At 43.8% G+C, this 12,003-nt stretch overlaps 1 non-coding gene across 1 annotated transcript; it reads left to right on the top strand.

Annotated features, from left to right (window-relative positions):
- The first annotated feature begins 11,380 nt into the window (after positions 1-11,380).
- LOC116531234 lies at positions 11,381-11,487 on the top strand. The gene has a single exon (XR_004260324.1). It is a non-coding gene; the product is annotated as a U6 spliceosomal RNA (small nuclear RNA).
- Positions 11,488-12,003: the final 516 nt, after the last annotated feature.

The raw sequence follows: 12,003 nt of genomic DNA, 5'->3' as shown, positions 1-12,003 counted from the left end.
CTGCAGGAAGGATACTCTCATTAGCCATCTTGCCACAAGAGTGCAAAGAACAAAGGAATACACACAAATTTATTTCTTACACATTTGGGGCTGTTCTTACTGCTGTGTTTGATTTCCATTGGCTGGAGCCAGATCTCACAATTTAAACCAAAACCAGACTGACTAATGACTTAAAACTTTTCTAAACAGGTAAAAGCAATGGAGAGCTGGGACATGCCTGTGGGCACGTCCAGCACAGATATCTTGGTTAAAGTACAAGGACATAGAATGTACTATGTGCCTGTAAGCATGGCATGTCTAACAGCTACATAGGATAGGGCTTAACAAAGTTATTAGCACACTTACTTTTTAACAAGAAAGGGAACTTTAAAAAAGGAACTTTTCTGCTTCTCACAATGGCATGGTGTATGATTCCATTTATCTGAAATGTTTATGGAGATAGAATGTAGTTTGGTAGTTGCCCAGGGCTGAGGTAATGAGAGTCTGAGGGAAATGGTATTACCTGCTAATGCATAGAAGGTTTCTTTTAGGAGTGATGGAAATGTTCTAAGATAGATTTTGGTGCTCTGTGAATATGCTAAACACCACTGAATTCTACACTTTAAATGGGTGAATTATATGTGAATTATATCTCAATAAAGTTGTTAAAAATAGAGTATTTTAGACATTTATAGTAAGTTGACAGTAGTATGGCATCTATGAGCATGATCCTTTTCCTAGTAATTTATTTTTATTTTTTATTGCATTTTGCAAAAGTATCCATTCACGACAGATTGGAACTAAACAAAAAAAACCAGATCCCTTTGCAACCAGCCTGGCCAACATGGTGGAACCCCATCTCTATTAAAAATACAAAAATTAGCCGGGCCTAGTGGCATGCTCCTGTAATCCCAGCTACTTGGGAGGCTGAGGTGGGAGAATCACTTGAACCCAGGACGTAGAGGTCACAGTGAGAAGAGATTGTGCCACTATACTCCAGTCTGGGCAACAGAGTGAGACTCGTCTGAAAAACAAAAAGCAGATGCTCCACAATTGATCCTTTGAAAGGCATTGTTCTGGTCTATTTTGATATTTTTTAAAAAATTCTAGTTTTCAGACACAAAATCGATTTCATTATCCGATGGGTTGTGACTTGTAGTTTGGAAAGTACTGCCATGGGGGTGCGGCACCCCAGCAGGCAAGGCTCTGTGACCTCAGCAACTGTCAGAGGTGAGTGGTGCCTTCAGGATAAACTAACACCTTGATCTGACTCAGCACAACCCTCCCCCTCCATCGCATATTCCCAACATACTTTCCCCAACATGCCAAACCAGTCGGGATTCTAGTGTCTTTCCAAATAAGGTCGCCTCGCTAGGTATAAGAAGACTTCACTGCCATCCACATAGAAAACACCTTGTTATTCTCTAAGTTGCAGCTCAGATATATCGCCTCTGTACCTGGACCAGCTTCCTCTTTGCTCCTCTTACCCCAAGTCCGATAAAGCAATCATTACACAGCTTGGCAATCATACCCTTGCTGGGCCATCTGTCCCCGGAGATTGTGAACTTCGGAAAGGCAGGTGAGAGCTTTTGTTCATCTGTGCATCCTGGCATGCACCAAGGAGGCAGATGTGTGGTCAGTGCTCAGAGAATAAATGGGGCATAGTTCACCCCTGTTTTTATGACAACTGGAAGCCTTCCTGTCTGCTACACTAGACAAAGAGCCCTCCAAGTAGAATCCTGCCCACCCCAAATCCTTGGCTGGGGTTCCCCTTCCCTTGTATTTCTAGGCCATTTTACCCAGCATGGTGGGTCGACATGGTGACTCCTATTTCCTGGCTACTTATGTGTCGCTCACTTTTGGCATCCTCCACCTCGGTACCGATGGGCTTACATCTCTTTCTGTTTCCTTCTGATCACCTGAGCCACAGCGTATCATTTCCCAGCTTCTTTGATATGGGAAATTCTTCTTTGTACTGTGCTTTACAAGGGGCAACTAGTTTCTAATCATGTTGCTCAAAAGAGGGTCTCCCTTTTCTCCCCATTCCTATTTGGCCTAATTTTTAAATGTCTAGCTAGATCCAGGCTACGATCCATTTATGACACATAATATTGTGTTAATCTTGTTGCTCTCTCTCTCTTTCTCTTGAGCTCTTGACCATTTAGCAGTATTAAAACATAAAAGGTCAAATTGCCTCTGGCTTGAGGTGAGCAGCATAAAGAAATAAAGAGAGACAGACTAAAACACATCATTGAGATGACTTAGAAAGGCAGAGAAAAGCAGATGAAACTAAGCCCCATCTGGCCAAGTTTCCCTCAAATTAGAGGTAACCTGTATCTCATTACCGTTAGCTACTTTCAAGCTGAATTGGGACTGAATTTGTGTTTCTGCCTCAGTAACGATGCAGTGTTGCACAGCACTTAGGAGCAAGGGCTCTGGGAGTGGAATGTGTGGGTTCATGTACTGGCTCTACTGTTTACCAGCTGTGTGATCTTGGGCAAGTTACTTAACTTCTCTGTGCTCCTATTTTCTTTCTGTACAATGGGAATTGTATTTGTATACAACCCATAGGTCTGTTATGAGGATTAAACAAATTAATATAAAAAGGGTATATAACACTGTGCCTGACCTAAAGTGCTCAATAATTTTTAGCTATGATTAACTATTTTTGAGTATCTATTCTTCACGTACTCATTAAAGCTATAGATCCAAGGAGCAATGAAGCAGGAATTGATTTCTCATCCCAAGCCTATACCAAGCCTTGCCTTTCAGTAGGCACTTAATATCTCATTTAATTTTTACAGTAACTCAATGAGATACAGTCTGTTACCCATGTTTTGTAGCAGAGTTAAGCTCAGAAATGTTAGGTAAAAAGAGAAAAAGAAATTAAAGAATATTACTGTTCAAAATAGGGCAAAATGACTGATGATTTAGGTTTTGTCAGCAACTTCTCTCATCCAAGATCAAAGCGCCAATCAGTAGGAGGTGACAGTTGATTACCCATCTAAGGATGGGAAAAGGTTGGCTGGAGCTGGTTCCTGAAACACACTTCCAGGTATCTGGGGAGAGCAAAAATCATCCAGTGATCGATGAACAGGCCCCGGAGACAAAAACTTCTTGTCTCAGGGATTTAGAAGGGTGTGAAGACCACCTGGTGGCCAACAAACAGGCCATCCAGAGGCACAGCTCCGCATCTGGGGAAATCAGAAGTAATTAGACTTTTACATTATCTAAAGCAAACATCTGGTTCCAGATTTCTTTTCCCCGCAAAATTTATATGTAGCTGAAATTTTTATACCTCTCCAGAATGCCATGTCAAAACTCACTGTGCAACCCAAGGCACCAAAATGCCTCCAAATGTAACATTTATCATGACTTTCGTGGCTAGTATGGTTCATATTATCCTCAAGCTCCTGCCTTAAGGTCCGTAAGTACTCCTAAGGAAAAATCCACCTCAAAAATCCAAGCTCAGACCTCTCCCTGAGGTGCCCTGCTGCACTCTTCTGCGGTGTTCTTTCTAATAAACTTGGCTTTTCAAACATCTCCTGTGGTCAGTAAATTCTTTTTACCAACCCGCAAGTCCGCCACTTCACGATGCCAGGGTTCTGACACCTCCACATCTGGCAGTATCTTCTCAATTTAGCCTTTAGGCCTCTCAAGGATTCTGGTGAGAAGGAAATTGTAATGTCCCCAATCCATGGCTGGGAACCTGAGCTAAGTCAGGTGGCCAGTGAGTGACAGAGCAGTGCCTGGAACTCAGGTCCTTTGATGACTGTGATCGTTGACCTCGGGCAGCCTTACCCTGCTCGTGGCTGCAATGGCACTGATAATTCAGGCCCCTGCGCGAGCCTTGATGATGTGTCGAGGAGGAAAACTCCCATGCTCCAGTGTCATGCCCAGCCAGGAAAGCTCCGCACTTGGACTCCCACACACGTGCCCACCCTGCCAGAGCAGCTGGGTCAGGAGGTGGCAGTCAAGTTACCTCTTCTCAGTCCGCTTCCCCTCTGGTAAGTTTCTCCCTTGGTGGTTCTTGGTGGCCTTTCCCACCAGTGGTCCTCAGCAGGGACCACGTCAGCTCATCAGAGAGATTCCCATAATCTTGAGTTGGAAAGAGGCGGGGGGTAGGTATTGATCCCTCTCTTCCTAGTTGATGGAATTTTGTTAAATCTGATTTCAATTCCAAGAATTTCTCATGAGTCACAAACAATCTGAACCTGCTGTGGAAATTCAAATAACTTTTACTTATCGCCTATAAATCACTTTGAATCATGTATAGAAATTGCTAGGCTGGGTGTGGTGGCTCACACTTATAATCCCAACGCTTTCAGAGGCCAAATAGGAGGATTTCTTGAGCCCAGGAGTTTGAGACCAGCCTGGGCAACATAGTAAGATCCAGTCTCTACAAAAAGTAAAAAATCAGCTGGGCATGGTGGCATATACCTGAGGTCCCAGCTGCTCAGGAGGTTGAGGCTGGAGGATCGTTTAAGCCCAGGAAGTTGAGGCTGCAGTGAGCCATGATCGTGCCTCTGCACTCCAGCCTGGGTGAGAGAACAAGACTCTCCAAAAAGTCTCCAAAAAAAAAAAAAAAAAAAAGAAAAAGAAATTGCTCAGTTGGATGCATTTTAAAGGGAAATCTAAATTTCCTTGGCTTAAGTCTGGGTTTTATCCAGTGACAGCCTCACTGTTTTGTTACCTCTGCTCCTCCACCATCCACTAGATCATAGCTAAATTTTTTTTTTGAGACAGTCTCGCTCTGTTGCCCATGCTGGAGTCCAGTGGCGCATTCTCGGCTCACTGCATCCCGGGTCCAAGCGATTCTTGTACCTCAGCCTCCTGAGTAGCTGGGATTACAGGTGTGCACCACCACATCTGGCTAAGTTTTTATGTGTTTAGTAGACATGGAGCTTTGCCATGTTGGTTAGGCTGGTCTTGAACTTCTGGCCTCAAGTGATCTGCCTGTCTCAGCCTCCCAAAGTGCTGGGATTACAGGCTTACCCACCTCACCCTGCCGACCATAGCTAAATTAAGCAATGTTTTCTTGATGGAGAAAGTGTGACTGGGTGGGTGGAGGGACAGATGATGGATGGACTAATGGCAAGATGGACACACAGATATGTGAATCTGCGGCCAGACAGATGGATGAGACCGTGGTAACGACAGTGTTGCGTTGTGATACAGTTGTTAGCTACTTACTCATGACGATTTTGTCGAACTAAGTATTTGCTGGACCGGAAATCCCAATTATTGACTGACTTTGAAAGTAGAAATGTCACTAAGATCTTTCTTTATGTATGCTTTGGCTAATTGCTTTCCCTCACTGCCATTTAGTTGTGTTTGTTTGTCAGGGTGACATGAGCTTCAGATGGATTTCATCACTTTGAAGGATCCTGGCCAAACCTTCAACTACAAGGACTGCCCAGACTTAAGCCATGCCAAGGATTTGACTCCCTTCCAGCTCCCAGCATGCCTCAGTACCCCCTAAGGGGTGCTGCTGTGCTGCTCCCAACACAGAACTCCCGGACCAAAAATAATTTCTGTCTCTTCAGATCACCCTCTCTCTCATGACGGGTCCCTTTAAAAGAGACCTTTAAAGAGTGGACAAACTAAATGAACTGTCCTTGGGTAGGGCTGCAGGTAATGCCTCAGGTTATCTATTAATAGAATTTGGTAGCAAACGTGTTTGGATGGAGGTGTCCGCTGTCCCTGCTGCTGCCTCACCAACTTTCTCCCTTGGGCCTGCCAATCAAGTCTCTGTCCCTTTTGCTCTCCATCCTGAATGCAATAGCCCTAAGTCATGTGGGCCCAGGCCAGCTGCCCGTCTCTATATCTGCTCCTGCCACCACTCCCTCCCCCTCCCACCTGCCTCCATCTGGCTTCTTGTTACGCAGGCCTATCTGTTTGGTCTCATCCAGCTCTGTGTGCTCTCACGCCAGCCTAGGGTACAGTTAGTTCTAACTGACAGAGTGTTCTGCATAGTGACAAGTTGAACTCTTCCAAGTAGTAATTCCACCTGTAGAATCACCTACTCCACAGAATATGCTAATTCTAATTCCACCCCCGGGGCAACACAGAATAAGACTACTCCATCTTCTGCAGGAAGGTCTTTTAGTGTTGAAGACAGCTTTGAAGATGACTAATGCACCCCCTGAGACTTCCCTCCAGGCTGATAGCTCCAGTTCCAGCAGTATTTCCTCGGGGCTCTTGTTTTCCAGGCCTTCATCATTCTGGACATTTTCTGGTTTTTAGCTCTTAAAAAGGTTTTCAGAAGACTGAGGACTGTTCCAGAATGGAGGTGACTAGGGAGACATGGCAACTAAATGCTACATAGAAGCCTGGGTTGGACTTTCTGTGTCAGGAAAGGGAGATTAGTGGGGCAATTAACATAACTTGAATAGAATCTGTAAAAAAAATTAACTTGAATAGGATACTGTTAACAGTATCAATGTCAATTTCCTGATTTTGGTAATAATATATGGTTATGTGAGATGTTAACATTCAGGAATGCTCAGTGAAGGGCATACAGGAACTCTTTTTGCAGTTTTTTTTGGAAACTATTATTTCAAAAAGAAAAGTTTTTTTAAGTTAAAAAATAATCTTTCAGATGTATTGGATTTACATGGTGTCAATTTTGCTAAGTTGGAACTACCATTCCCAGAATTCCTTTCTCTGTATAGTGTGGAGTTGGTGTGGGCTGCAAGAGACCTGTGTGTGAAATGCTGAAGGCAGAAGTGAAGGAATGCCTGGGCAGGGCGCCAAGTGCTGCTGCAGCCTGTGAAGTCTGTTGTAGGCCAATGGCTATGCCCACAGCTCCAGCCTGATCTATTTCTGCTTCTCGGAGTCCTTGGCCTGGTACATACTTAGCTCCTTCTGTGAGGAAGGGCACCAGTTAGAAGGAACAGTTTGGAATCTTGAGGCTGCTCATTCTATATTTGATAGATGCTGAACATTTGCCCCAGTAAACGTTTCAATTACTTATGTTGAAATCATTTTAATCTATTTGGAAGAAACTTGATGGATGAATTAGTTGATATTGGTACAGTAACAATGTGGTCTAAAATTCAGTTACCTTTTTGAGAGATCAAGTCATAGTGCTATCGCCTATTAAGCTAATGTGAACCATCAATCTCCAGAAATTTCCCCATGTGAGTTGCTCTCATCCAAGTCCTTCAGTTCATTCTTGAAAGTAGTTTTTTGAACCTGAAGGTTTAGTTTTTCATTTTTCCCCATAAAATTTCATCTTGGGGCTTTTGGTTCATCATTCTAGCTGTGCTGACTAATATGAACGTGGCATCTGTCATTTATATCATTAGTCATCCTTGCCAACTTTGCATTGCTCATATATTTGATAAAAACATATTCAAAGTATTAGCCAAGTAACAATAAAGGACAGAGGCATGCAATCTTCCCGTGCACCTGTATCATTCAGTCAATCCAATCGGGTGTTAAACCAGCTGAAAACTCTCAACTTGTACCATCATCGAACCCACATTTTTCTAGCTTGTCCACAAAAATATTATGTCATTTCAGCATTTTGTTGGTTCATCAGGGCAGATAAGACATCTGTTTAAAAATCTGTAACTGGCGTAACTTGCCTTACAAGCTTGGGATTCCAATAAGATTCTCATTTCTTATTTTCTAGATTAATCTCTTGAATCCCCACATGCCCAAATCAATTTGTTACCAGGCTGCTGGATCAAAGTACCATAAATCAGTGGCTGAAAACAACAGAAATGTCATGTCTTGCCGTTCAGGGGCCAGAAGTCTGAAATCTAGGTGTTGGCGGGGTTGTTCCTTCTGGCTGGCAACGCTTGGCATTCCTTGGCTTGTAGGTGTGTCACTCCATTTCCTGCCTCCAGGGTCACCTGGACTTCCTTCCCGTGTGAATCTCTGTGTGTCCTCCCCTCTTCTTATATGGATACTAGTCACATTAGATTTAGGGCCCACCCAAATCCAGTAGAACCACATCTTAACTAATTACATCTACAGAGACCCTACTTCCAAATAAGGTCACATTCTCAGGTTCCAGGTGGATATGGATTTGGGGTGGTGGGTTGCCATTCAGCCCAGTACACCAAGTAAGTGTCAACCTAAAAGGAAGAAGCTGAGGCAAAATTAATGTAAGGAGTTTATTTGGGCCAAGCTTGAGGATTACAACCAGGCAGCATAGATTCAAGTTGCCCTGAACACACGCTCTGATCAGTAGCAGTTACAAGTGGATTTATTTTGAGATGGAGTCTCACTCTGTCGCCCAGGCTGGAGTGCAGTGGTGCAATCTTGGCTGACTGCAACCTATACCTCCCAGGTTCAAGTGATTCTCTTGCCTCAGCCTCCTGAGTAACTGGAATTACAGGCTCCTGCCACTATGCCCAGCCAATTTTTTTATTTTTTATTTTTAGTACCGACAGGGTTTCACCATGTTGGCCAGGCTGGTCTCAAACTCCTGGCCTCGTGATTTACCCGCCTTGGCCTCTCAAAGTGCTGGGATTACTGACATGAGCCACCACGCCTGGCCACAAGTGAATTTTTAAAGGCAGAAGGTGGGGACAGGGAGTGGGCTAATATAAAGTTGTTTGTCAGGAATTCTCATTGGTTTACAAAAGTAACATTGGGCCAGGTGTGGTGGCTCATGTCTGTAATTCCAGCACTTTGGGAGGCTTGAGGCAGGCAGATCACCTGAGGTCAGGAGACCAGCCTGGCCAACATGGTGAAACCTAGTCTCTACTAAAAATACAAAAACCAGCTGTATGTGGTAGTGGGCACCTGTAATCCCAGCCAGTCAGGAGGCTGAGGCAGGAGAATTGCTTGAATCCGGGAGGCAGAGGTTGCAGTGAGCCGAGATCGTGCCATTGCACTCCAGCCTGGGCAACAAGAGCGAAACTGTCTCAAAACAAACAAACAAGCAAACAAACAAACAAAACCACACAAAGTAACACTGAATAGTGATTTGCTATACATCGTTAAGCAATATAGTGTCCAAGTGCACATTATTGGGTTAATTTATAGCTACTTGTGGCAATTAAAAAAAAAGCAATTTCAAGAGATGAATACATAGCTCAAAGGGGAAGTAGAATGTGATTGCTTTCTCATTTTAATGTCTTTCTGGGACTGATGATTGAAAAGGACTCACATTCCTCAACTGTAAGTTCTTTTCTTTATGAGCAAAACCCTCTCTCCCTGCTGCCTGTCCATTGCTGTAGAGTATGCAGTGTTTGGCCAAGGGAATCTAGGCTCTCTCTGATGTTGCCATCTCTGTCACTGTTGAAGCCAGAACTCCTCCACTGCCACCCCAGCTCCTGAACCACTGCTGCTAATGTCACAGAGTGAACCCCAAAATTAAGGCTCAGCTTGGGAGGCCACGTGGGTTCTTGGCTTTGCGCAAGAAGGAATTCAAGAGCGAGCAAGCAAAGTGAAAGCAAGTTTATTAAGAAAGTAAAGGAATAAAAGCGGGGATACTCCATAGGCAGAGTAGCCCTAGTCAGCTGCTGGCTGGCTATACTTACAGTTATTTCTTGATTACATGCTAAATATGGGTGGATTATTTGTGAGTTTTCTAGGAAAGGGGTGGAGACTTCCCGGAACTGAAGGTTCCCTCTTTTTTTAGACCGTATAATAGGGTAACTTCCAGAGGTTGCCATGGTATTTATAAACTGTCGTGGTGCTGATGGGAGTGTCTTGTGGCATGGTAATGTATTATAATTAGTGTATAATGAGCAGTGAGGACCACCAGAGGTCACTTTTGTTGCCATCTTGGTTTGGTGGGTTTTGGCTGGCTTCTTTATCACATCCTGTTTTATCAGGCGGGTCTCTGTGACCTATATCTTGTAAACCAGCCCTGCCAAAGCCCTATCACATGAATAGTCCAGTTATTGACACAAGCTGCATTGAGTCCTCCCTCCTCCCCCAGTGTCACACTTAAACAAAAATGCACCACATGTGGCCTGCTACACACAGACACCCCTCTGCTCAGGCAGCTGGGCTGCAGGGGTGCGTCTGCCTCAGCCACGAACCATGACAGAGGACAATCAAGACATCATTTCACACCTCCTCCTCCACTTGAGTGGGCACAGTGGGGGTGGGGTTGGTTCTTGGCCATTTCAGGTGGAACCCATCCATGGTTTCAGGTGTGACCATGTCAGCCCATCAGAGATCTGGTTACATTTTGCCTCAAATGAGAAGGGAGAAGTTCAGATCCATCTTCTCCCAGAAGATGTGCTCCTGTATAAATCTGCCCAAATGCTTCAGCAACAAGCTCTTCACACCCAGAAATATGGAGAACAGCCTTGATCAAGCCACACAGTAGAGAAAAAATGTCCAGTTACATCCTCTTCTCAGGATGATGGGTGCCTGACTGCCCACATTTGTGTAACTGAAGGAGACCATTCACATGGTTCTTCTAGGAAAAAACCCTCTCTCTAAGAAGACTGGCTGCCTCCCTTAGCAAGAGGAGCAAGCTGGCAACTTTTAAGTGGCAGTTCATGGAGGCAGAAAGATGTAAAATTCCACTTTCTAGGCACTCCATTACAAATCTAGTCCACATTTGTACCACGAATTAATGTTGTTCGGAAGTCAGAGGTCGTTGAATGTACCCCATTTGCACATTCTTCCTTTTTGAAAACTGACAAACATTTCACACTTCCCTGCTGTTGGCTTGTTTCCCAAATTTCTCAGAAATCACGGACAGTAGTTCTGCAATCACATCCTCGAGTTCCGTTGCGATTTCTAGAACCAAAACTTGAATGTGCCCAGATGCTCCCACCACCTCCTCATTGCCGCACTCCATGTGCTTCTTCTGGAATCTGCCTTTACACTTTCCGGTTGGAGACTTACCCTTCTTGAGGGAGAAAAACATTCCGCATTGAAAAATTCACCTCCTCCATTGCATGTGGGGCCTGGATCTTCCCAGTTATTTGTCTTGCTTTGAATACTTTTCTAAAACAGGGTTTCTGGTTTCTGTCATTTGTTTAAGCCTCGGCTCATTTTACATGTGAGTACTCCTGACCCCAGTCTTGCGGACTGGTGCTGCTTTGGACATTTGTTTTTGGTCTTCTGCCCCTTCCTACCGCTATACCTGCTCTTTGAAATTCTGAGCTCACCGTGTACTTGAGGTGGTTTCTTTAGGTGACTTCTCTGGCCCCAGTCCATCCTCCTTTTCAATGAAGTTATTAATTATTCCTTGTTCTATATTTCTGGAACCCCTACTATGTGTTGGGTACAGTACTAGGAGCTACTGATATACCAGAGCATAAAAGCAGATATGGTGATTCCTCTTACAAACTCAAAGAAACAGACACTATTGAAATAATTACACAAATAAATATAAAATTACAGCTCAACAACTGTGAAGAGGCACATAGCTAAGAGTTTATAAGGAGCTTTTTTTCTTTCTTAAATCTAGTTAAAGGTGCTGGCTTCGGCAGCACATATACTAAAATTGGAATGATACAGAGAAGATTAGCATGGCCCCTGCGCAAGGATGACACGCAAATTCGTGAAGCGTTCCATATTAAAAAAAAAAAAATCTAGTTAAAGATGCAAGAAAGGGATCACCGAGATCTAAAAGATGAGTAGGAAGGCTTAACTAAGGTCAAAAAGGAAGAAAACAATTCAATTTAGAAATGAGCAAAAGATCTGAACAGACACTTCACTGAAGTAGATACGTAGATGGCAAGTAAGCATGTGAGCAGGTGCTTAACATCATAGTCACTAGGAAATTAGAGATCAAGGGATTTTTAGGGCGATGAAACAGTAAGGGTGGGTATCTATCATTATACATTTGTGTAAACCCATTGAATGTGCAACACAAAGAATGAACCATAAGTGAGCTATGGCCTTTGGGTGATAATGACGCATCTATGTCAGTTCATCAGTTGTAGCAAATGTCCCACACTGTTTCATGATATTGAGGGTGGAGGAGGCTGTGTGCATATGGGGTTGGGGGTGCGGGTGGGACAGGGTATATGGGAACTTTGTGCTTTCCACTCAATTTTGCTGTGAACCTGAAACTACTGTAAAAAAAATAGTCTA

The sequence above is a fragment of the Sapajus apella genome, unplaced genomic scaffold (genome assembly GCF_009761245.1).
Source record: "Sapajus apella isolate SASKATOON/1434 unplaced genomic scaffold, GSC_monkey_1.0 scaffold69, whole genome shotgun sequence".
In the NCBI taxonomy this organism is placed as follows: domain Eukaryota; kingdom Metazoa; phylum Chordata; class Mammalia; order Primates; family Cebidae; genus Sapajus; species Sapajus apella.
The sequence above is the reverse complement of the archived record's forward strand: the minus strand, read 5'-3'. Positions and strand labels throughout refer to the sequence as shown.